The following is a 26,908-nucleotide window of genomic DNA, read 5'->3' as shown; positions in this document are numbered from 1 at the left end:
TGTCACTCAAACTACCGACCTGGCTGTGTTCAAGGAGAGAGAAATTTCTGATCGTAGCGGCTAGTTTGCGCACGTGCATTGTGAACTGTACGCATGTGCAGTATAGTGAACATCGGTGGCGTACGACCGTGCGGCCGCTTCGACAGACTCTGAATGAGGTCCTCAGTCTCTTACATTTCAATAAAGACAAGTTCACCAAATATTCTTTTAAGGCTCATAATATATTTTCCAGGAATATAATTATTTTCTTCACCTTCCGGACTATTCCATAATAACACCCAGAGCTTTTCTCAATGTTCCTCTCAAACAAAGAGACAAGATAACATACAGTAGCACAATACCATTTTATACACAATATGAACAATTTATTTGATAATTGCACCCACATTAGGCAACAGGTTGGGGGTCCCGGACACCTGCCCACTCCTTGCTAAACTGTTTTTTTAGTGAATAAGAATAGTAATAAAGAAGAAGATAATACTAATAGGTTGAATGGTCCTTCTTGAATAGCTTTAATTTCCAATACAAGGAGATTGAGGCGGTATTCAAGTGGTATTGGAAGATTTTGAAACAAGATCCAGTGATTGGTGACAAACTACCAGATAAACCTTTATTAATTTATAAAATGGCACCTTCATTGATGGATAAGCTAGTGAGAAGCTCAGTGGATAATAATAAAAGAGTGAGCAGTAGGAGCATGGGTTTCCACAGGTGTGGAATCTGTACAATGTGCAGAACAGTCAAAGGCCCATCTAAGATTAAAGATTTTCATGTAAAAGGTGTTGATTATCCAATAAAGGAATTCATCACCTGCACTTCCAAGTCATCTATGGGTTGGAATGTAAAAGTGGCCTAGTATACATAAATAAAACCAATTAAAATTATACAGTATATAATATTAAAAAGGGCTTGGAGACCCATACTATGTCTGCACACTTTAAATCAATCCATGAGTCAAACCCTTGCCAATTAAAATCCTTCTGGGGGATCCAACAGATACATCCAACATGGAGATCTAAGGATTTGGAAGTGAGACTTCCAAATCTGAGATAAGATGGATCTACAAACTCAAAACCCATGTACCTGGTGGGCTGAATGGAGACTTTGAGCTCAAATGATTTTTATGATTGTTTTTTAGCTATTTGAATAATATTGGATATGTCTATATGAATCTCATTTTATGAACCTTTCCTGAATATTATATATATATATATATATATATATATATAAATAATAAAACTGATGTAAAGCGCACTGTGCTAAGTAAACACAACCAAAGTGTAAATGATAAACTGAGCAATATCAATATATAAACGTAATGTGCAATTATCGCAATATAAAGTGTATAATGTGCATATAGAATAAAGTGAAAATCAAGTTCTTATAATCATAAAAAATATATATAAATTTAATTACAAAAAAACTCTGAATATACAAGGCAACAACATACAATAGAAATAAAAATGCCACTGGCAGATGTTAGCATAAGAGAATAAAAAGGGGGGGAGAGAGGAAATAAATAGGGAATGGCTTATCTGGATATTAAAGGTAAGTTCATGGAAGGCGGAATCAGGAGTCTCCAACGCGTTTCGTCCGATTGTTGGACTTCTTCAAGGGATGTGTAACTCCTGTGGAGTATCTGGTATAAATACCCACATGCTGGGACTAGCTGAGCAGAGATTTCCGATTGGAAGTGACCTCACTTCCGGTTTATGTTAATTAGATATTCGTTATATTATATAAGACCAATAACTAACCATATAGTTGTAATATTGCTGGATAGCAGAATCGCTCTTACAAAGAGTAGATTCTGTTTATGTCCGTAATGTTTTATAATATTTCCCGGGCATCACGTGGTATTAGCCCGTCTCTTCATTTCCTGTGAACTTACTTCCGCCCACACGAGCGCTGTTTTCGGGATCTGATGAGGTATTTCCGCCCTTACGTCTTGGTCAGCTGGCCTGGAAGTCAGGTGTCTCGATATCCCCTTCCGGTATGTTGGTGGCCATCTTGGTACTCATTTTACAAGCGGCGGACATCTTGGTGCTCATGTGAGGCTACGGACTCCATCTTGATATTAAATGAAAATAGCACTACAACGGAGGCCATCTTAGTACTCAAATTGAGCAACGGTGTCCATCTAGCTTTTCAAAAGTGATCAACATTGGCCATCTTGGTACTCCTATTTCTTATCATTAACGATGGTCCAAATGATTCAAAGTTTAGCAGTCAGGTGTCTTTAAGTGTCCATCTTGGTACTCTCATGGTACTGTATAGAACTTCCTTATGGTTGTTATACCCAGACCTATGGAAATCAATATGTTAAAAACATCTGTTTTGAGTTTCATATATAGTTGCTCCTAAATATATATAATATATATAATATATATATAATATCCACATATATAAATATAACTAGTCTAATAAAAGTGAAATATATTACGATAGACTCATGAAATGATATGATGAACTAATTAAAAAGGGGATCTATTAGGAAGGAATAATTAAATATTTAAATATTTAAATATGGGCAGGACTCAGTCTTCTTAAAGGGCAAGCCATCTTTATTAAAGTTCATTGCAGAAAATCATAATTCCTTCTTCAATTTCCAATAGATAATTCTTCTTATATTATTATTCTCTTTATGGTCGATCTTTTCTTTAATGGAGTTCAGCATTCCTCTGCTACAGGCTCATGAGACAAGTAATGTGAAATGATGGTGCAAAATATTGTGAGTCCTATAACATACTACAGTTCCTGGTCTTCCCTGATGGTCTCCCACCCAGGTACTAGCCAGGCCCATCACTGCTTAGCTTCCAAGATCTGATGAGATGGGGCGCTTATAATGAGGTATGACTGTAGAAAAATACATAAAGGATACACTAGCTACCATCAGTACATATCTACAAGAATGGTGCTATCTCGTAGCTGTCATTGAAGCCTCGCGGGGTCATTGTGTCCAATTCGAAGATCCAATACATTTCTCTTTTGGATAGCAGGTTAGCCAGGTCTCCGCCTCTTTCTCCCAATTGTACATGTTCAATGGATTTGAATGTTAAGTCTTCCGGATTAGAATTATGGTATTGTGTAAAATGATGAGATACCAAATGTTCTTCAACCTTGTTCTTTATGTTTCCAATATGTTCTTGTATCCGAAGCTTGACCGGTCGCTTGGTTTTGCCCACGTATTTGGTTCCACAGGTGCATTCCAGCAGATATATGACCGATGTAGAGTTGCAATTCAAATGAGTTTTTATCTTATATTCCTTACTGTTTGTAGAGTTGTGGAAAGTTCTTCTTTGTTTATGTACATACTTGCAGATGTTGCATTTGCCGCACTTATAGCAGCCTGGGCAATTGTGAAAGGCCGTTCGTATTGGGGTATTGGGGTTCCTTATCATACTGGGTGCCAGTGTGTCCTTAAGATTTTTAGCCTTCCTAAATACAATTGGAGCCTTTTTAGGGAGGATGTCTTTCAAAACTGGGTCCATTAAAAGAATTTTCCAATGCTTGTTAAAAACGTTCTTAATTTTATTTTCTTGTGCATTAAAAGTGGTTATGAATGGGATGATGCTATTTTCTTCTTTGTTAGGTTGATCCTTATATTTAAGTAAGTCACATCTCTTTATAGATTTAGTTTTAACTGCTGCTTCATGCAGAACTTTTTCTGGATATTCTTTTTCTTGAAATCTATTGCTGTATAGCTGTATTTGTTCTTCACACGTATGAGCCTCACTGCAATTCCTCTTAATTCTGTGGAAAGTAGAGTATGGTATATTTTCTTTCCAACTTCTCAGATGCCCACTTTTATAGTGGAGGTAGCTATTCGTGTCTACTGTTTTTATATAATTTTTCGTAACAATTTTGTTTCCTTCTCCCATTAAAATTAAATCCAGAAATTCTATATTATTTTCATTAATGTTGGATGTGAACTTGAGATTCATATTATTTTTCATCATATGATCTAAAAACAGGTTAAAATCCTCTTTCGGGCCTTCCCATATAATTAAAATATCATCTATATAACATTTGTACAAAACAATATTCTTCTTAAATGGATTGTTGTTATATATATAGTTCTTCTCCCTATATCCCATGAAAAGATTAGCGAAACTAGGCGCAAAAATCGTCCCCATCGCTGTGCTGTGCCACAAATCTGCTTATAAAATTTATCTAAAAATTTTAAATAATTATGATTTAAGATAAAAGCCATTATGTCGCATAAAAATTCCTTATGTGTGGCAGTAATTGTAGAATCTGTTTCAAGAAATCCTCTACATGCATCAATCCCTAACTGATGCTCAATGCATGTATATAAAGATTGTACATCCACTGTTGCCCATATATAAGAATCCTTCCATTCCAAACTTTCTATAATTTGCAATATATTAGTAGTATCTTTAAGATAAGATTGCAACTCGATCACATATTTATGCAGGAAAACATCCACGTATTTAGATAAATGTGAGGTTAATGAGTTTATACCTGCAATAATAGGTCTCCCAGAAGGGTCCAGCATCGTTTTGTGGATTTTAGGGAGAAAATAAAAAATTGGAATGGTGGGGTTAGTGATTAAAAGATACTGGAATTCTTCCTTAGTGATAATATTATTACGAAGTCCATAAAGTAGGAGAATTCTCAGTACATCGATGTAATTATCAGTAGGATCATTCTCCAAAGGAATATAAGAGTTCGTATCTCCTAGGAGTCTGTGTGATTCTTTCACATAGTAGGACCGATCCATGACCACTAACCCCCCTCCCTTGTCAGCCTGTTTTATGACTATGTCATTATTTTTTTGAAGGTTTTTTAGTGCTTCTTTTTCTCTATTTTTTAGGTTATATCTGGTTGTAGGTTCTATTTCACCCTCACACAGATCCCTTTTAACTAGTTCGTAGAAGACATTCAGATGACTCCCCTTGGATTCCACTGGGTAGTATTTTGATTTCCCTTTAAGACCTGATTTTGATTCATTCATATGATAATTCTTAATTACAGATTCATCTTTCCTCAAGAAATGTCTTTTTAAAGTGAGATTTCTTATAAATTTGTTAAGGTCGATAAATGTTTGGAATTTGTTCATGTTACTAGAAGGTGCAAATGTCAATCCTTTACTTAGTAAGGAGATTTCAGGCTTAGCTAATTCGTGTTTGGATAAATTGAATATTCCTTTTTCTTTAGGGTCTGCTATAGGTTCCTTCTCTTGAATATTCTTCCTCCATTACGGACTTAAACAGAATCTACTCTTTGTAAGAGCGATTCTGCTATCCAGCAATATTACAACTATATGGTTAGTTATTGGTCTTATATAATATAACGAATATCTAATTAACATAAACCGGAAGTGAGGTCACTTCCAATCGGAAATCTCTGCTCAGCTTGTCCCAGCATGTGGGTATTTGTACCAGATACTCCACAGGAGTTACACATCCCTTGAAGAAGTCCAACAATCGGACGAAACGCGTTGGAGACTCCTGATTCCGCCTTCCATGAACTTACCTTTAATATCCAGATAAGCCATTCCCTATTTATTTCCTCTCTCCCCCCCTTTTTATTCTCTTATGCTAACTGTTTTTTAACATCTGCCAGTGGCATTTTTATTTCTATTGTATGTTGTTGCCTTGTATATTCAGAGTTTTTTTGTAATTAAATTTATATATATTTTTTATGATTATAAGAACTTGATTTTCACTTTATTCTATATGCACGTTATACACTTTATATTGCGATAATTGCACATTACGTTTATATATTGATATTGCTCAGTTTATCATTTACACTTTGGTTGTGTTTACTTAGCACAGTGCGCTTTACATCAGTTTTATTATTTATATACTTTTCTTTTAACAAATCACCATTGTTAATATTTTTACTGATAAGCTGACACCCACACCTATGGGGAGTGCTTTGTTGGAAAAAAACTTATCACCTGAATAACGGGTTTTAACTTTAATTAAGGGAATCTCATTTCTCTTTGGCGCTATAATTTCTCATACATACAAATTACACTGGTTATTTATTGTAGCTGCCTTGAGTAAGAGATCCCAAATATGTATAGGAACACTGAACGCTTAACAAAAAGAAGCGATTTCTGTCAAAAAATTTTCAATGAGGAAAATACCACAGTACGTGAGAGAGTTCCCACTGAAAATTTGGACAATTTATTTTGGGAAATGGAAAAACTCATCACTAAGGAAATTAAAGCCTGGTGGGACATCAAAGGACTGGAACACTATATTTCCGTAAATAGAGTCCCGAGAGGTCTAAGACTGTTAAAAAATCCAACATTTGGTATAGAAAAACCAGGTTTTATGGATAAATGGGACAATATATTGCACAAGTGTTCCCTAGACCTAATTAAACTTATAATTAATGAGAAGAAAACCTCACTCACTGAATTGGAAAGAGACATAAAAGAAAAAGAGGTACAAATGGAGGGCTTTAAAGATAAAGAGGAATACAGAGCCAATAACGCAGTATTAACTCGCAAATTGGACCGTATAGAGGAGGATGTCATGAAGGGAAAGGAAAAGAAATTTAATAGGGACAAACAAGATTATGAGCAGAATAGAATCAAGAATTGGAGTAGGTTCCTCAAAATTACAACTCAACAACAGTGGAATCACCCCAATAAAGAAAAAACCTGGACGACAGTACCATATAGAAAGAATTCTAGAAGAGAAACTAACATCACTGAACATCATCAATTTAAACCTTACCAGACAAGGAACAGGTTCTCAACATTCCAACGATACGACTCTAACAGTGATACTGATCATTTTTTATGCCCGGACCCAGGACACAACATAGGAAGCACGAGAAAATCATTCTTCAAAGAAACCACGAGAGTGGCGTCTCCCATGAAATGAAGACTAAGAGAAGAAGAGGAACAAGATGAGGCAGGAGGAAGAATATTCAAGAGAAGGAACCTATAGCAGACCCTAAAGAAAAAGGAATATTCAATTTATCCAAACACGAATTAACTAAGCCTGAAATCTCCTTACTAAGTAAAGGATTGACATTTGCACCTTCTAGTAACATGAACAAATTCCAAACATTTATCGACCTTAACAAATTTATAAGAAATCTCACTTTAAAAAGACATTTCTTGAGGAAAGATGAATCTGTAATTAAGAATTATCATATGAATGAATCAAAATCAGGTCTTAAAGGGAAATCAAAATACTACCCAGTGGAATCCAAGGGGAGTCATCTGAATGTCTTCTACGAACTAATTAAAAGGGATCTGTGTGAGGGTGAAATAGAACCTACAACCAGATATAACCTAAAAAATAGAGAAAAAGAAGCACTAAAAAACCTTCAAAAAAATAATGACATAGTAATAAAACAGGCTGATAAGGGAGGGGGGTTAGTGGTCATGGATCGGTCCTACTATGTGAAAGAATCACACAGACTCCTAGGAGATACGAACTCTTATATTCCTTTGGAGAATGATCCTACTGATAATTACATCGATGAACTGAGAATTCTCCTACTTTATGGACTTCGTAATAATATTATCACTAAGGAAGAATTCCAGTATCTTTTAATCACTAACCCCACCATCCCAATTTTTTATTTTCTCCCTAAAATCCACAAAACGATGCAGGACCCGCCTGGGAGACCTATTATTGCAGGTATAAACTCATTAACCTCACATTTATCTAAATACGTGGATGTTTTCCTGCATAAATATGTGATCGAGTTGCAATCTTATCTTAAAGATACTACTAATATATTGCAAATTATAGAAAGTTTGGAATGGAAGGATTCTTATATATGGGCAACAGTGGATGTACAATCTTTATATACATGCATTGAGCATCAGTTAGGGATCGATGCATGTAGAGGATTTCTTGAAACAGATTCTACAATTACTGCCACACATAAGGAATTTTTATGCGACATAATGGCTTTTATCTTAAATCATAATTATTTTACATTTTTAGATAAATTTTATAAGCAGATTTGTGGCACAGCGATGGGGACGATTTTTGCGCCTAGTTTCGCTAATCTTTTCATGGGATATTGGGAGAAGAACTATATATATAACAACAATCCATTTAAGAAGAATATTGTTTTGTACAAACGTTATATAGATGATATTTTAATTATATGGGAAGGCCCGAAAGAGGATTTTAACCTGTTTTTAGATCATATGATGAAAAATAATATGAATCTCAAGTTCACATCCAACATTAATGAAAATAATATAGAATTTCTGGATTTAATTTTAATGGGAGAAGGAAACAAAATTGTTACGAAAAATTATATAAAAACAGTAGACACGAATAGCTACCTCCACTATAAAAGTGGGCATCTGAGAAGTTGGAAAGAAAATATACCATACTCTACTTTCCACAGAATTAAGAGGAATTGCAGTGAGGCTCATACGTGTGAAGAACAAATACAGCTATACAGCAATAGATTTCAAGAAAAAGAATATCCAGAAAAAGTTCTGCATGAAGCAGCAGTTAAAACTAAATCTATAAAGAGATGTGACTTACTTAAATATAAGGATCAACCTAACAAAGAAGAAAATAGCATCATCCCATTCATAACCACTTTTAATGCACAAGAAAATAAAATTAAGAACGTTTTTAACAAGCATTGGAAAATTCTTTTAATGGACCCAGTTTTGAAAGACATCCTCCCTAAAAAGGCTCCAATTGTATTTAGGAAGGCTAAAAATCTTAAGGACACACTGGCACCCAGTATGATAAGGAACCCCAATACCCCAATACGAACGGCCTTTCACAATTGCCCAGGCTGCTATAAGTGCGGCAAATGCAACATCTGCAAGTATGTACATAAACAAAGAAGAACTTTTCACAACTCTACAAACAGTAAGGAATATAAGATAAAAACTCATTTGAATTGCAACTCTACATCGGTCATATATCTGCTGGAATGCACCTGTGGAACCAAATACGTGGGCAAAACCAAGCGACCGGTCAAGCTTCGGATACAAGAACATATTCGAAACATAAAGAACAAGGTTGAAGGACATTTGGTATCTCATCATTTTACACAATACCATAATTCTAATCCGGAAGACTTAACATTCAAATCCATTGAACATGTACAATTGGGAGAAAGAGGCGGAGACCTGGATAACCTGCTATCCAAAAGAGAAATGTATTGGATCTTCGAATTGGATACAATGACCCCGCGAGGCTTCAATGACAGCTACGAGATAGCACCATTCTTGTAGATATGTACTGATGGTAGCTAGTGTATCCTTTATGTATTTTTCTACAGTCATACCTCATTATAAGCGCCCAATCTCGTCAGATCTTGGAAGCTAAGCAGTGATGGGCTTGTCTAGTACCTGGGTGGGAGACCATCAGGGAAGACCAGGAACTGTAGTATGTTATAGGACTCACAATATTTTGCACCATCATTTCACATTACTTGTCTCATGAGCCTGTAGCAGAAGAATGCTGAACTCCATTAAAGAAAAGATCGACCATAAAGAGAATAATAATATAAGAAGAATTATCTATTGGAAATTGAAGAAGGAATTATGATTTTCTGCAATGAACTTTAATAAAGATGGCTTGCCCTTTAAGAAGACTGAGTCCTGCCCATATTTAAATATTTAAATATTTAATTATTCCTTCCTAATAGATCCCCTTTTTAATTAGTTCATCATATCATTTCATGAGTCTATCGTAATATATTTCACATTTATTAGACTAGTTATATTTATATATGTGGAAATTATATATATATTATATATATTATATATATTTAGGAGCAACTATATATGAAACTCAAAACAGATGTTTTTAACATATTGATTTCCATAGGTCTGGGTATAACAACCATAAGGAAGTTCTATACAGTACCATGAGAGTACCAAGATGGACACTTAAAGACACCTGACTGCTAAACTTTGAATCATTTGGACCATCGTTAATGATAAGAAATAGGAGTACCAAGATGGCCAATGTTGATCACTTTTGAAAAGCAAGATGGACACCGTTGCTCAATTTGAGTACTAAGATGGCCTCCGTTGTAGTGCTATTTTCATTTAATATCAAGATGGAGTCCGTAGCCTCACATGAGCACCAAGATGTCCGCCGCTTGTAAAATGAGTACCAAGATGGCCACCAACATACCGGAAGAGGATATCGAGACACCTGACTTCCAGGCCAGCTGACCAAGACGTAAGGGCGGAAATACCTCATCAGATCCCGAAAACAGCGCTCGTGTGGGCGGAAGTAAGCTCACAGGAAATGAAGAGACGGGCTAATACCACGTGATGCCCGGGAAATATTATAAAACATTACGGACATAAACAGAATCTACTCTTTGTAAGAGCGATTCTGCTATCCAGCAATATTACAACTATATGGTTAGTTATTGGTCTTATATAATATAACGAATATCTAATTAACATAAACCGGAAGTGAGGTCACTTCCAATCGGAAATCTCTGCTCAGCTTGTCCCAGCATGTGGGTATTTGTACCAGATACTCCACAGGAGTTACACATCCCTTGAAGAAGTCCAACAATCGGACGAAACGCGTTGGAGACTCCTGATTCCGCCTTCCATGAACTTACCTTTAATATCCAGATAAGCCATTCCCTATTTATTTCCTCTCTCCCCCCCTTTTTATTCTCTTATGCTAACTGTTTTTTAACATCTGCCAGTGGCATTTTTATTTCTATTGTATGTTGTTGCCTTGTATATTCAGAGTTTTTTTGTAATTAAATTTATATATATTTTTTATGATTATAAGAACTTGATTTTCACTTTATTCTATATGCACGTTATACACTTTATATTGCGATAATTGCACATTACGTTTATATATTGATATTGCTCAGTTTATCATTTACACTTTGGTTGTGTTTACTTAGCACAGTGCGCTTTACATCAGTTTTATTATTTATATACTTTTCTTTTAACAAATCACCATTGTTAATATTTTTACTGATAAGCTGACACCCACACCTATGGGGAGTGCTTTGTTGGAAAAAAACTTATCACCTGAATAACGGGTTTTAACTTTAATTAAGGGAATCTCATTTCTCTTTGGCGCTATAATTTCTCATACATATATATATATATATATGTTTGTGTTTTTAAAAAATAGTGTTATATATATAAAAATACAGTTATTTTTATGGATTTTTTATGATGATATATTTGCTTTTTATTGTTATACTTCTTCTTTATATATGTATTTTATCTTTCTTTTATATATATATATATATATATATACTGCACTTTACTGATTGATTCCGGGACTTGACATTTGACGCTTATTAAATTGGTCACTTCCAGGCCTTGGAGCGCAATAGCCTGCTTGGACCGGATGGGTATGTTGCATCCGGCCGATTGGATATCATCTCCGAAGGCAGTTTCTGATTACCAGACGTACATCGCGGTGCTGCAGCTGTGCAGGGTGCATGGAGATGACGACTTCCAGCCAAAGGACCACACCAGAGCCGGAAGGTGGCTCCAGTTGTTGATGTGGCATTTCTGGAGAAGTAGCTGCTTTGGGAGAGTGGGAACAGACTGCAGTTTGTGGAAGGGGCTGTACTTATTGATGATGGTTTTTAAAACCTGTTAGGATACTCTTTCACCACACTTCTGATGAAGGACAAACAAGTCCGAAACGCATTAAGTGGGTGAGATCTTAGACATTTTGGACTGTGGACCGGAGGACAGAGCAAGGAGTGGGCTGGTGTCTGGGACCCCCAACCTGTTGCTGTTACCATCTAGAAGTTCTCTGGTATCCATGTCCACTTACATTTTAAAGCGTTTATGTATCCTTGCGTGATGCGATGTCTATCGTTTTTTAAATTAATATGAGTGCAATTATCAAATAAATTGTTCATATTGTGTATCAAACGGTATAGTGCTATGTTATCTAGTCTCTTTGTTTGAGAGGAACATTGAGAAAAGCTCTGGGTGTTATTATGGAGTAGTCCGGAAGGTGAAGAAAAGAATTATCTTCCTGGAAGAAAACTTTTGGAGCTTTAAAAGAATATTTGGTGAACTTGTCTTTATTGAAATGTAAGAGACTGATTGTGTATCAACCTTATTAATTTTGGTACATTGACAGTGCTGGAGTGGAACTACTTGTACTTAAGGAAAATTTGAGGGTTCCCTTGAGTTCCAAAAGGCTACAGTTATTGCACAAATCTAGAACTGTTTTTTCTTCTTATCATTATTATTATGTTTCCCTCACTGTGCCTTCCCTAACAGCAGTGGATGAGTGGAGTGCACAAGGATTCAGTAGATGGATGTGAAATCCTTCTTGGCCTAGTAGTAGAGCAGTGGTTTTACATTGCCATGGTCCAGGGTTCAAATCTCTCCACAGCCCAATATTATTGATAACTTTAGATTAATTCCTCTATGTTTTTTTTTATAAAGTACAGTGAAGGATCCATCAACACTAATCGAGTTTCAAACGCACCCACAGGTGTTGGGGTTCCGTGACTCAAACGCAACCTCAGTTTTAAATAAGACCACATGATTTCCTGTTCAATAATGTTGCAGTAGTGTATTGAAGGCACTACATTGCTCCACAACTCCTGCGCACCCAGCAACACACTCATACCATACCATAATTTCCCCCACCCTCCCCCCTGGCACTTCTCAGACCCATTGTGGAGCAATGTAGTGCCTTCAATACACTACTGCAACATTATTGAACAGGAAATCATGTGGTCTTAATTAAAATTGAGGTTGTTTCAGTCCCTGAACCCCAATACCTGTGGGTGAACCTGAAACTCCCACTCCCGCACTGTACTTTCTAAATATATATATTGAATATATAGAAGAATGAATCTAAAGTAATCATGATTACAAAATAACATTGGGTTGTGGTGGGAATTGAACCCAGGACCATGGCAATGTAAAACCACCGCTCAACCACTAGGCCAAGAAAGCTTTCACATTTATCTACTGAATCTTTGAACACTCCACCCACCCACTGCTGTTATTTTTTTATGCTTAGCTGGAGGGCACAGTGAGGGAAAGACCCGAGGGTTAGCATGGGATGGCACTGGGTGCCAAGAAATCTATAGAGGATGGGAGAAGGTAAACACAATTATGTACACTGTAATCATGAATTTTATTTGTGTGGTGTGGTGGGGGATTTGCATAGCCAGCCCTGAAGTTACAAATTATGAAGCCTATTGTAAATGGATCTGAGAAGTGACTGGGGGGGAGGGTGGGGAAGGTAAAAAATGTACCTAATTTTATTTAAAAAAAACTATTTGCATCCCTTTTACAGCAAGTTGCAGTCTACAGTTAACTGTATGTACACATCTGTAAATGAATCATCATTTTGCAGTTATGAAGCACTAATGTAAACTCATTAGTTGCTAATGTATTGGTTATATTGTCATAACACCATGGCAATTCAATTGCACTACAGTACAGTACTGTATATGTGCTAGAAAATAAAAGATGGAGTATCTTGCGCCCCCTAACCACAGCTCCATACCAACTGCCAAGAGCACCACTTCTTGACCATATGTGCAACAATAGAAATGGAGTGGTCCACAAGCGCTGATAGCAATAAATTCAGTAATTACCTCTATTCCACTGAATGTTCCTGTGAAGACGAACCATATATATCTCCAAAAAATATTAAGAAGAAATGTTGTCAAGTACATGGAGTTATCAATCTTTTTCTCAGAAAGATGAAGAAACCTTTGGACTCACCCAGTTAAAGTTATATGCAATCATCAAAAGGTTTATTTATATCCCCAAACACTTCTAATAGTGATAGTGTACTTCAATCCCCACATTAGGATGACACTCACCTCCTACTTCATACAGACGTTCATATAAAGGTTTCTTTAATGGTTGGGGTTTTCACAGCCTGTTGGGTTATTAAGGTATATCCAATGGAACACTCAAAACTCTCCAGTATCAATTAAAAAAAAATTAGCCAGTACATATACTCTACAATAAAAATCATTTAAAAAGTCCATAAAAAACAGTAAAAATAGCAATACAAAAGCAGATCATATAATGGATCATATGGAAATTACATATGCGACACCATAAAACTGATGGTTTGTTTCACTTCATACCATAAGGTGATTAGCCACAAAAAAGAAACATTCACCCTCCATCTCTCTCGGGATAGCAATGGAGTAGTGTATACAGATGAAAGAAAAACTAAAAGTAGGAAAAAACAATATGGCATACTTTGTACTAGTGGAAAAAGGTCTTGGAGATATACTTCTTTAAACAACAACACGTATTTCAAGTTAAAATCTTTCCTCAGGGTGTGAAGTATAACAAACCATGTCAGCTATTTATACCTAACTGATGGGTCATGTGACCTTGCACCAAAAGAGACATTATTAGCAAGAAAACATGGTTCTTAATATCCATTTGAATAAAACATCACTTTTTTGCTTAATATATCTAAAATGAGTGATCATAATTCATATAGTTTCTATCAATAGGTCAGAATCTTTAAAACTTAAAATAATATAATTTGGTAAAAGGTAAACAACGGAGTGGGAATCATAACTGGTACATACAAGAAACAAACAGCAATAACTCCATAATGTCAAGGAATATACGTGCTCCATCTCCTTAGTTTAGGGGCTTCCCATAATGGCCGGATCTTTACCATGAGAGAATTTTTACCCATAAACCACTAGTTTAGTTCGTGAAGTGATTGGTTAAGTTTGACTTTGATATAGATGCACAACCGTTCCATTGGTCTCCAGTTGTTACCCTGTATGGACTATTCGCAGCATATCACTTCCAGACCATGAACCACAACTTAGAGGTAGTGTAACCCAGCCAGGAGTTGTGGCTCTTCATTTCTGGACCATGAGCCGCAAACAGGGGGTAGTGTGTCATGAACAGAAGTCGAAGCTCTTCACTTCCGGACCATGACCCACAAACAGGAGATTTGGAATGCAAGCTGTCAGTCTGGATCAAAGATAGAGGAGAGGCTCATCCTCACATGTAATCATAATGAAAGCATTGTATTAATATATAGTCAGATCAAAGTTAAAAATACATGTATAAAAGATCCAAAACTTAAATATAAACAAGTTTTTAGACTACACATTTCCCATAGACATGAATTTGCACCCTTACAGAAACCATTTTGTTTCAGACTCAGCATTTAGCCCCTTGGGATCAAGGGTCTTAAGTTCATACATAGTTTGCATTTCTGTCTTGGCTAGTTTAATATCTTTATCATCAGTCCTCCAACTTAATTTGATGGCTTTAATGCCACAAAAATTGATAAGATGTTCTATATTACACTGATGTTTGTCCTTAAAATATGAGGATACATAATGGGTTTCTAAACCCTTCTTTATATTATGTGCATGCTCCGTTAATCTTATTTTCAACATACAGCATGTGTAATCTTACCGACATACTGAGTACCACAGGAACATTCAAGTAAGTATATGCAATATTTTGTGTGACAAGTAACAAAATATCTGATGGGATACACCTTATCTTTTTGTGTGGATTTATACTGTGTGATTTTATTATCTTTGCAAGTGCCGCATCTATAGAAACCACTAAAAAGATTATTTCTTATAGGTACTATTGGTCTAGGTACAGATATTGCACTTTTTACCAATTTATCTTTCAAGTTTTGTGCCTTCCTATACACAAACCTGGGGTGGTAAGAAACATGATAATCTAATAAAGGTTCCATATCCCAGTGTCTTCTGAAAATTTGTTTCACCTGCTTATACTGACTGTTAAAATTAGTAAGAAGTTTCATTTGTACACAAGATGTTTCACTTGTATTTCTATTTCTCTGAGTCTGATTCTTCAATATTTCTGAAGGTTCTAATTCGCAACCTGCCTGAAATGATTTCTTTACTATGGTTTTATCATACCCCTTGGCTGTAAATTGACTACACAGGTCATTGGCTTGTACCTTGTATACCTCTATGTCAGTATAGTTCCGCCTTGCACAGTGGAATTGGCTCAAAGGGATACTTTTGAGCCAAGTATTGTAATGGTTACTATTATAGTTTATAAAGCAGTTACAAGTAATTCTTTATCTTTAGTTTCCATTCTTCTACATAAATACTCAAGTCCAAAAATGTACCTATAGTTCACTGACATTAAAAGTCAAATCAATATTTAATACATTCTTATTAAGATAGCTAAAAAATACATTCAAAGATGTTTCCTCTCCATATAAACAAAATGTCATCAATATAGTGACTCCATGACTTCAGACTGTCACCAAACTCATGCCTGCTCCATACAAAATGATGATCCCAGTGTGCCATATATAGGTTGGCATAGCATGGTGCCAGTCTGTGCCCACAGCAGTCCCCAAAAGCTGCAAATAGAAAGAGTCATCAAACCAAAAAAATTTTTTATGAAGGATAAGGGAAATACCTTCCAATATAAATTGTTTTGTTATCTTCTGACATATTTGCATGATCTAAATAACCACCAACTGCATCCGATCCTAATTTATGGTCGATGACTGTATATAGTGAAGTAACATTAGCTGTTACTAAAAAGAGATCAGATTCCCAGTTGATTTCTGATAGTTTGTTAATTACAGATATTGTGTCCTTTAGATAAGATGGTGTGTTTTTAACTAAAGGTTGCAGTAAATGGTCAATGAAATATGAGAGATTAGATAGACAAGAGTTTGTGCATTTTTGGTAAGATGTAAAAAACTGGTCTATCTATTAACATAAACTGCCATTCTTCCTCTGTAATAACTCTTTTTGATGTGTAAAGGGCCAAAAAGGTCTAGCATTTTTTGTTAAGTTTGCAGTTGGATTACCCCTAAGTTTTTTATATACCCTTCTGTCTTAAAATGTCTTAAATTGTCTTAAAATGATCTTCTAAATTCATGACCATGATACCCAACCCCCTTGTCGGCGGTAAGATTATGATCTCTATGTGTTTTTCTAAGAGACTTAATGGCCAAACGTTCTTCCTTAGAACGATTCATATTCCTGTTGGGTTTCAATTTTAATTTCTCCATATCGGCTTTCACTAGTTTTTCAAAACACTCTAAAATACTACTTTTTTGTGCTTAGGGAAGAAGTTAGATTTCCTTTTAAAATTGGGAACCACTACCATCTCTGGTGTATCTTCAGGTGTTGGTAGTACTTAAAAAAATGTTTTTAGTGTTAATTTTCTAATAAATCTCTCAATATTGACATATACCTCAAATTGATTACATTATTTTGAAGGGGAAAACTTTAGACCTCTTTCGAGGATATTTTTTTCGGGTTTTATTAACTCATATCTACTCAGATTATACATTTTAGTTAGCTGTTCTTCTCTCCGTATTGTATCATCCCCAATAGGATATTCAGGTTGTGTCTTTTTCGCTGATGTTTATAGTCAGTTACTTGTGTGTTGGGGCTTATATCTATAAAAAAAATCATCCTGATCCTGGAGAGTTTCATATCTGTTGTTTCTATGTGGATATGATGAGTATGATTCTCCTCTTACTCTCTCTATTTCTGTAATGTCTTTCCCTGGGTTCTCTCCATGTGGGGGACTTTTCATAGATGTTATCATAGATATTTGGTCCTCTCCACTTAATTTCATTTTCATCCCTATCATCTCTCCTATTTCTCCATGTATATACAGGTCTGGATCTCTGGTTTCCCTTGTTCTTACTATAACCAGATCTGGATCCTTCTCCCTATACTGTATAATCTCATCAGGTCGAGTTTGTGCTTTTTGTTTTCTATAGTTACCTCTAGGTTTCACATATGGTGAAAACTTGTTTTTATTCTCTTCCATATTACAGCTAACCTGGTAACTTGACTGATTGTCTGTAATATTGTTATGTTTATTTTTATCCCTCAAAAATGTGTTTTGTTTTTTTCATTCTAACTTCTTTTATGTTTTTTCAAATTTTTACTAATCTTTTCCTCTAACTCTTTTTAAAGTGTTTAGAGTTAATGTACTGTAGGGCTCTACTAGAGATTGAAAAATTACCTCTATTTCCTCTTCTAAATTTTTTTTAAAACCTTACTTTGCTCTTTAATAATTAATTGCATGAATGAGAAGGAACATGTGTCTAAGATTCTTTTCCATTCTTTCTAAAATTCTCCAAATTCCTCTTGAAAGGAAGGAGTCTTATTCATTTTCAATCCCATTGGGATTAATCTTTCATTACAGTATCTCCCTAAAGACACAACTTCCCACCACACTTTTCCTTCTATTGTAAGTAGTTTTTCTAATTCTAACATTGTATTTTCCAAGTTGAAATCCATAGAATTAAAATCCACATTATTCTTAAAAACTTCATCTATATAAGTATTTCTTTCAGCTCTAAAAGCAAACATCATAGAGGCAACAAGACACACCAAAAAACAAGTGCAAATGTAATATAAGAAAATTAAACAAGATGGAGCAACTTGCACCCCCTAACCGATGCTCAGTACCAAATCCCAAGAGCCCCACTTCTTGACCATATGTACCACAATAGAAATTGAGTAGTCCACAAGCACTGTTAGCAATAAAGTCAGTAATTACCTCTGTTCCACTGAAGGTTACTGTGAAGACACCATCAGGATGCAGCCTGGGATCGGCTGTTACTCACATCTGCAATGGCATCTTTGGGCTCCTAACTGCCTGGACATCAGCAGTTAGTAGTGGCTGAGTATTCTGCCCAGGGACTGCTAAAGCTTTCATGTGTGCATCTTAGTTGCTGCAGGTGCAGTCCTGGGCGCCACCATGTTGGTTCATGTCATCTGATCAGTGTCCTCCTATGGTAGTTCTGCGGTTGGTCAGCTAATGTCTCTGGCCAATGACTAGCTACCAAGGGGTATTTTAGGGCACTTCCTGCAGCATTAAGTTGCCTGTACAACTTTGCTCCTATAGTGGCTTCTATTGTGACTGCTTCTCAGGCTCCGCAGTATTCCTTCCTAGTGAACCCTTCTCATGACTACCACTGTTGTTCATTGTTTCATACCAAGTGCTGACTACAATCAATTCCCAGTATTTCATATCAAGTGCTGGCTACCATTGCCACTCAGCATTTCATACCAACTATTGATCACCATTGATTCTCAGTGCCTCAATCCAAGTGCTGGCTACCATTGATTCTCAGTGTCTCATTCCAAGTGCTGACTATCATCATCACTCAGCATCTCATACCATCTATCGATTACCATCATCACTCAGCATCTCATACCAAGTCCTGATTACCATCGCTATTCAGCATCCCATACTAGTTGCTGATTACCAGTGCAACTCACATATCAGTCTTTATAGCATCATCCTTGCTTATTAGTGGTTATATAGTCCTCCCATATCTATCTCTGTGTTTTCTCCAGGTACCTGTCTCAGGGGCTGTGACATGTTCACTTGGTGCAGTGAAACCCACATCCAACTTGGAGGGGTCAATGGTGAATACCATCTAGTGGAAGAGACTCCGGTACCCTTAGCCCACGGCCCAAGTTCCAGCAGTTGTAGCCTATATACATCTGGGCATGACAGTGTGTACAGGCCAAATGGAAGCCGCTGGGTCTCAGGGTGACTGAGGCCTTCAGAATGTTCTCTCTTGCTTGGAGGCACAGGAGATCACCTAGCAACACATGGGGCAACGTCTCCAGGAAGTCTCTAAGCAACTTTCTTCCATTCTCTCATTTATGTCTGTTTCTGGTCCACCTCAACACAGACCCGCAAGTCCTCCAGTGGTCCCTACTGTTTCTAAGTCTTGCCTCCAATTGGTTCCTCCCAACTGCTCTGACAGTACCCCCAAAAATTGTAGGGGTTTTGTCAACCAATGCGAGATCCATTTTGAATGTTTACCCCACAATTTTCCCACCTCCAGATCCAGGATTGTGTTTGTTATCTCTCTACTGTCTGGAACTGCCCTGGATTGGGTCTCACCCCTGTGGGAATCAGCTGTTCCATTGGTCTGTAATAATTATGAGTTTATTAAAGCCGTTAGGCAACTTTTTGATGAACTTGGAAGGTCAATTTCAGCATCATCCGATCTTCTGTAAATCAAGGAGGGTACTCAATCAGTGGGTCAATATGTAGTCTCAATTAAGATGATAGCATCTGAACTGCAATGGTACAACGCCACTCTTAAGGCAGCTTTCTTACACAGGCTTTCTGAAAAAATGAAGGATGATCTAGCTTCCCAGGACTTGCCAGAAACTGTTGCTGATCTCATCTCTTTGTGTATTAAGATTGACCTATGACAGCAAGAAAGGCAGGCTAATCGGGGATGTGAAGTTCAGGCTCATGTTCGATCCTCCATTGTTACCACCAGTAGACATCACTCTAATCCTCAACAAGACAAACCCATGCAGGTTAACAAGGCTCATTTAACCCCAATTGAACAGATTTGTCGAATGCTCAATCAACTCTTTATTGCCTTTATTGTGCTAAATCTGGTAGTTTCCTGAAATCTTGCATGCTGTTGTTGGGAAATGCCAAACCTTAATCATACCAAGAGGGATTCAGTTAGGGGTTGTGTCCAAACCCTCTCATTTAATTGATCAATTGTTACCAGTTGTGCTTTCAGTGGGCTCTCATTCCAAAGACTTTCTAGCTCTGATTGACTCAGGAGCTGTTGGGAATTTATTATCCAGTTCTGTTATCCAAAAACTAAGAATACCAGTCAGTTCCCTTCCAAACATATAAATTCTCTCTGGTGTGGATGGTAGTACTCTTCTAACCGGTACCATCTCTTTGAAGTCTGCTACGGTACGTCTTCAGATAGGTGCCCTACACCGAGAGGAGATGAAATTTTTCATCCTATCTAGTAGTAGCCATGATATTGTTCTTGGGTTACCCTGGTTAAAGACTCACAACCCCACTATTGATTGACCTTCTATACAAATAATGGCATGGGGTTCACAGTGAAAATAGATGTGTTTCCAAGGTAACTCCTATCCAGTCTCTTCCAGTTTGTAAAGCTACAGCAGTAACTCCTTTGACATCTGTCTTAATTCAACCCTTATTCCTGAAACCAATGTGGATTTTTCTGATGTTTTTTTTGTAAAAAAAGCAGTGGACCAGTTGCTGCCTTCCCGCAAATGGAATTGTGGCATAGATTTAATCCCTGAGAAATCCCTCCGAGAGGTCGTCTATATCCTCTTTTATTACCAATGACATCAGCCATGTCCACTATATTCAAGAGAACTTAAAGAAGGGGTTTATTAGACCATCTTCTCTGGCTGGTGCAGGCGTTTTTTGTGTTGAAAAAAAATATGGTGGTCTTAGGCCCTGCATCGACTATAGAGGTTTCAATGAAATTACAATTAAGAACAGATACCTGCTCCCTCTCATCTCAGAGATATTTGATAAAGTTTGTGGGGCCTCTATTTTTTACTTAGCTTGATCTACGTGGTGCATATAACCTCATCTGCATATGTGAAGGGGATGAATGGAAGACTGCTTTCAATACCAGAGATGGACACTTTGAATATCTTGTGATGCCTTTTGGCTTGTGTAATTCCCCAGCAGTCTTCCAAGGGTATGTTAATGAGATCTTTAGAGACATCCTTTCTTTTTCGTTGCTGTATACTTAAATTATATTTTAATCTTTTCCAAAGATCTACACACACACCATCAACAGGTTAGAAAAGTCCTCTCTCGCCTCAGGGAACATCACGTATATTGGAAAGCTTCCAAGTGTTTATTTGAAAAGCCCTCAATGCCCTTTCTTGGTCATATAATCTCTGGAGAATAACTGCAGATTGATCAAGGGAAATTGAATGCCGTTTGGGACTGGCCTCAACCAACTATGTTAAAAAGGATCCAACAATTTTTAGGGTTCTCCAATTATTAGCGGAAGTTTATTTTAATTTCTCGACTGTTGTTTCCCCTATTTCTACTCTTATGAGAAAAGTAGCTAACCATGCACTGTGGCCTCCCTCAGCTATAAGAGCATTTCAGGCTTATAAGGAGGCATTTTCTTCTATCCCCATCTTGAATCAACCTGATTTGGAAAAGCCTTTTACTGTAGAGGTTGATGCATCTTCTGCTGGTGTTGGTGCAGTCCTTTCCCAATTGGCCACATATGGCCGGAATCATCCCTTTGGTTACTTCTCGAAAAAATTGTCTCCTGCAGAAAATAATTACACTATCAGGGCTCAGGAGCTGCTGGCAATGAAGTTGGCTTTAGAGGAGTGGAGACACCTTGTTGAGGGGGCCAAAATCCCATTCACCATAATTTCAGATCATACAAATGTATTATATTTGAAAACAGCACAAAGACTCAACCCCAGGCAAGCTCGTTGGTCACTTTTTTTTCCCACTTTGACTTTAAGGTTGTCTTCCGGCCAGGTAACCTTAGTATAAAGGTAGATGCATTATGTATTTTGTTTTTATCCCATGAAGAGAATGAAAAGGATTCTAAAACACAATCTATTCTTCAACCCACTGTCTTTGCTCAGACTCATCTCAACTCTCCACCTCCAGGAAATATTTTTGTTACTCCCAGTCTTCAAAAGCAACTGTTAACTTGGGCCCATACTTCTTTGTTTGCAGGTCATTCTGGGGTTTTCAAGACCTTTAAACTTCTTCAGCATTCTTATTGGTGGCCATCAATGTCTTATGATATGAAGTAATTCATTGCTTCCTGTGCCCAGTGTGCTCAACATAAAGCACCTCTTAGGAAAATACAGGGATTTCTTCAACCTTTACCTATTTCCACCCAACCCTGGTCCCACCTATCCATGGATTTTATTACGAATCTGCCTGCATCTAAAGGTTTTAACACCATTTGGGCAGTGGTTTATTATTTTTCCAAAATGGCCCACTTTGTTCCGCTCATTGAACTTCCATCTGCCCCTCAGTTGGACAAAATCTTCATTCAAGAAGTCTTCTGGTTGCATGGCCTCCCATTCAAAATTGTGTCCAATAGAGGAGTCCAATTCATGGCGAGGTTTTGGTGACCACTCTGTTATTCTTGTCACATCAAGTTAAAGTTCTCTTCATCTTATCACCCGCAGACTAACAGGCAAACAGAATGAGTAAATCAAGAACTTGAAACCTTCATCAGACTGTTTGTATCCTCCTCTCAGAATGAGACCTGGTTGACCTTCTGCCATGGGCAGAATTTGATCACAACTTCCATTACCACACATCTACCGATTCCACTCCTTTATTCCCAGTTTATGGGAGACATCCTAGAGTGCCAGAATTTCAAAGCTTGTCACCCTTGGAGGTACCAGCAGTCTCTAATCTTCTGGCATCTTACTCAGACATCTGGAAGAAAGTTCACATTTATTTAAAAAAGATCTCAAGTAATTACAAATAATTTGCAGACTGGAAGTACACAGCTGTGCCTTTACTGAAATCTGGTGACAGAGTTTGGCTTTCCACCAAAAATATCAGAATAAGGGTGCCAAGCATGAAATTTGCTCCACGATTTATTGGACCTTATCAAATTTTGAAAGTCATTAAGCTGGTGGTTTATATATTGAGTCTACCTCCACATTCGCAAGAAGTTTCCTAATAAACCATCTAGGTGTTCGGAGTCCACCCTAAAAGAAGGGGGTAATGTCAGGATGCAGCCTGGAATTGGCCATTACTCATGTCTGCGATGGTGTCTTCGTGCTTCTAAGCATCCGGATGTCATCCACGGAGAAAGGTAGTGGCTGAGTATACTGCCCAGGGACTGCTAGAGCTTTCATGTGTGCATCCTAGTTGTAGCAGGTGCAGTCCTGGGCACCACCATGTTGGTTCATATCATCTGATCATTATCCTCCTATGGTAGTTCTGCAGTCAGTCAGCTGATGTCTCTGGCCAATGACCAGCTACCAAGGGGCATTTTAGGGCACTTTCTGCAGTTTACCAATTTTTGTGGCATTAAAGCCGTCAAATGAAGTTGGAGGACTGATGATTAAGATTTTAAACTAGCCAAGACAGAAATACAAACTATTTATGAAGTTGGGACCCTTGTTCCCAAGGGACTAAATGCTGAGTTTGAAACAAAATGGTTTCTGTAAGGTTGCAAATTTATGTCTATGGAAAACGTGGAGTCTAAAAACTGGTTTATATTTTAAGTTGTGGTTTTGTTTTACATGTATTTTTTACTTTAATCTGACTATATTTTAATACATAGTTTTGATTTTGATTACATGTGAGGATGAGCCTCTTCTCTATCTTTGTTATGGACTGACAGCTTGCATTCCAAATCTCCTGTTTGTGGGTCATGGTCCGGAAGAGAAGAGCCCCTACTTCTGTTCATGACACACTACCCCCTGTTTGCGGCTCATGGTCCGGAAATGAAGAGCTGCAACTTCTGGCTGGGTCACAAGTTGTGGTTCACGGTCTGGAAGTGATATGCTGCGATTAGTCCATACAGGGTAACAACTGGAGACCAATGGGACGGTTGTGCATCTATATCAAAGTCAAACTTAACCAATCACTTCACGAACTAAACTAGTGATTTATGGGTAAAAATTCTCTCATGGTGAAGATCCGGCCATTATGGGAAGCCCCTAAACTAAGGAGATGGAGCACGTATATTCCTTGACATTATGGAGTTATTGCTGTTTGTTTCTTGTATGTACCAGTTATAATTCCCACTCAGTTGTTTACCTTTTACCAATATATATTATTTGAAATTTCAAAGATTCTGACCTATTGATAGAAACTATGTGAATTATGATCACTCATTTTAGATATATTAAGCAAAAATGTGATGTTTTATTCAAATGGATATTAAGAACCATGTTTTCTTGCTAATAATGTTCCTATTGGTGCAAGGTCACATGACCCATCAGTTAGATAAAAAAAAGCTGACATGGTTTGTTATACTTCACACCCTGAAGAAGGATTTTAAATCCAAAACGCATTGGTGTATAAAGAAGGACATCCCCAAGACCCTTTTTTCATTAGTACTAAATATACCATATTGTTTTTTCCTACTGTTAGTTTTTTTCATCTGTATTCACCACTCCATCGCTAACCGAGGAGAGATGGTGGGTGAATGTTTCTTTTTTGTCTTATGGTATGAAGTGGAACAAACCATCAGTTTTGGGGTGTTGCATATGTAATTCTTATATGATACGTTATATTATCCGTTTTTGTATTGCTATTCTTACTGTTTTTATGGACTTTTTTAAGGAATGTTTATTGTGGAGTATATGTACTGACCCCATTTTTTTTAATTGATACTGGAGAATTTTGGGTGTTCCCTTGGATATACCCTAATAACCCAGCAGGATGTGAAAACCCCTACCATTAAAGAAACCTTTATATGAACATCTGTATGAAGTAGGAGGAGAGTGTCATCCTAATGTAGGGATTGAAGTACACTCTCATTGTCAGAAGTGTTTAAGGATGTAAAGAAACCTTTTGATGAATGCATATAATTTTAACTGGTCTTATTGAAATCTGAGGTTGTGTTTGAGTGACTAAACCCCAACACCTGTGGGTGCATCTGAAACTCGATTAGTGCGGATGGACCCATCACTGTTCTTTATAAAAAAATATATAGAGGAATGAATTTAAAGTAATGATGATTACGAAATAATATTGGGCTATGGTGAGATTTGATTCATGGACCATGTAAAACCACTGCTCTACCACTAGGCGAAGAAGGCTTTCACATCCATCTACTGAATCCTTGCGCACTCCAGCCACCCTCTGCCATTAGAGAGGGTGCAGTGAGGGAAGCATAATAATAATGATAATAATAAAAATGTGTCTTCCTTTCTAAATATTATACTATACATGTAAACACAGTACCTGAGCATTAGTGGATATTAATTCATCCCATCTCATTGAAAGCTGTGAATGTGTGTGACCCCTGTCTGAGCCCTTGAGACAAAAATATAAAAAAATATGTTTTAGAAAGTGCAGGACTCACACACATACTGTGGTGTAATGCTTGAAAAAAATTTTACACATTCTTCTACAGCCCTGATTCCATGACGAGACTTCTGTACTATAGTGTCCTGAATCACAAGTTCTGTCAGCCAATCATCAGGCTGTAATACAGACAATGCTTTGTATAATGGATGTATGCGCAGTGTAGTTAGGAAAAGTGGCACCTGGTGGACAAAAAGTTCTATTACACACTATCACTTTTTCCAGCTCCACGATACGTTCCGTTGAGATTAATACTGAAATGCGCGACTCAAGGCTTACCATGTGGTGCGAGATGCAGGGCGCGCTACATGGCATAAGGAGCAAAAAACTAGCTGGGCCCATCTGTATTTCTGGTGCAGTAAAGGAACATGTAAAAATAAAATAAATTTGCTTTAACACTGAATATACATTTTTTTCCCCTTCTTTTCCAGGCTGGTTTACCCCAGATGCCTTTAGTTTGCCCACTAGCATTCCTTGTGCAAACAATTTGTCTTGAAGGAGAAGTTGACATAGATGTTGATTGGGTGCTGCCGGCACCACTCTCGGTAAAAGGAGACACATAGTTAAGCATGTCAACACAATATGGCATAACTGGGAGAAATCAGCAATACAATTTGAATTCTATTCCCTGACACACTTAATTTATCCTGTAATGTCCTACTAAATTGTAATAAGTATATATCCAGTCTCTCCAGGGTATTTGCTGTATATATCTTTGTTTAAATGCTGTAGTATGTTAAGCCACTTTGGAAGTGAACATTCTTATGCTACATTTACTGTTTTTGGGCATGCCTTTGGATGTGTCTGAAATTACAATACAAATAGAAAGGAAAATACACTTGTCCGCACTGGTACTTATATCCGTCCGGTCGAGTCTCTGATAGAGAAAAAAATAGAAAGGATCCCTACACAATACTGATATCTGCTTTACTTCTAGCTTCATTTCAGAGTAGGGTGTGCAATCTTTGACAATAAGTAGAAAACTTTATTAGAAAAAAGAATTGTCATTTGTAGATGCAATCATATTATAATATAATTTTTATTATTGCCTTTTAATAAAAAAAATCCAATACAAATAGATAAAACAGTGAAATATAAAAAAGTATGTTTGTT

At 37.0% G+C, this 26,908-nt stretch overlaps 2 pseudogenes; one reads left to right on the top strand and one right to left on the bottom strand.

Moving 5' to 3' along the window:
- Positions 1–2,745: 2,745 nt before the first annotated feature.
- LOC148535150 (5S ribosomal RNA) lies at positions 2,746–2,864 on the bottom strand (annotated as a pseudogene).
- Positions 2,865–9,253: 6,389 nt separating this feature from the next.
- Positions 9,254–9,372, top strand: LOC148535149 (5S ribosomal RNA; annotated as a pseudogene).
- Positions 9,373–26,908: the final 17,536 nt, after the last annotated feature.

The sequence above is a fragment of the Taudactylus pleione genome, unplaced genomic scaffold, assembly GCF_031769625.1.
Source record: "Taudactylus pleione unplaced genomic scaffold, aTauple2 ptg000055l, whole genome shotgun sequence".
NCBI lineage: Eukaryota > Metazoa > Chordata > Amphibia > Anura > Myobatrachidae > Taudactylus > Taudactylus pleione.
Note: the sequence above shows the minus strand (reverse complement) of the source record. Positions and strands in the feature narration are given on the sequence as shown.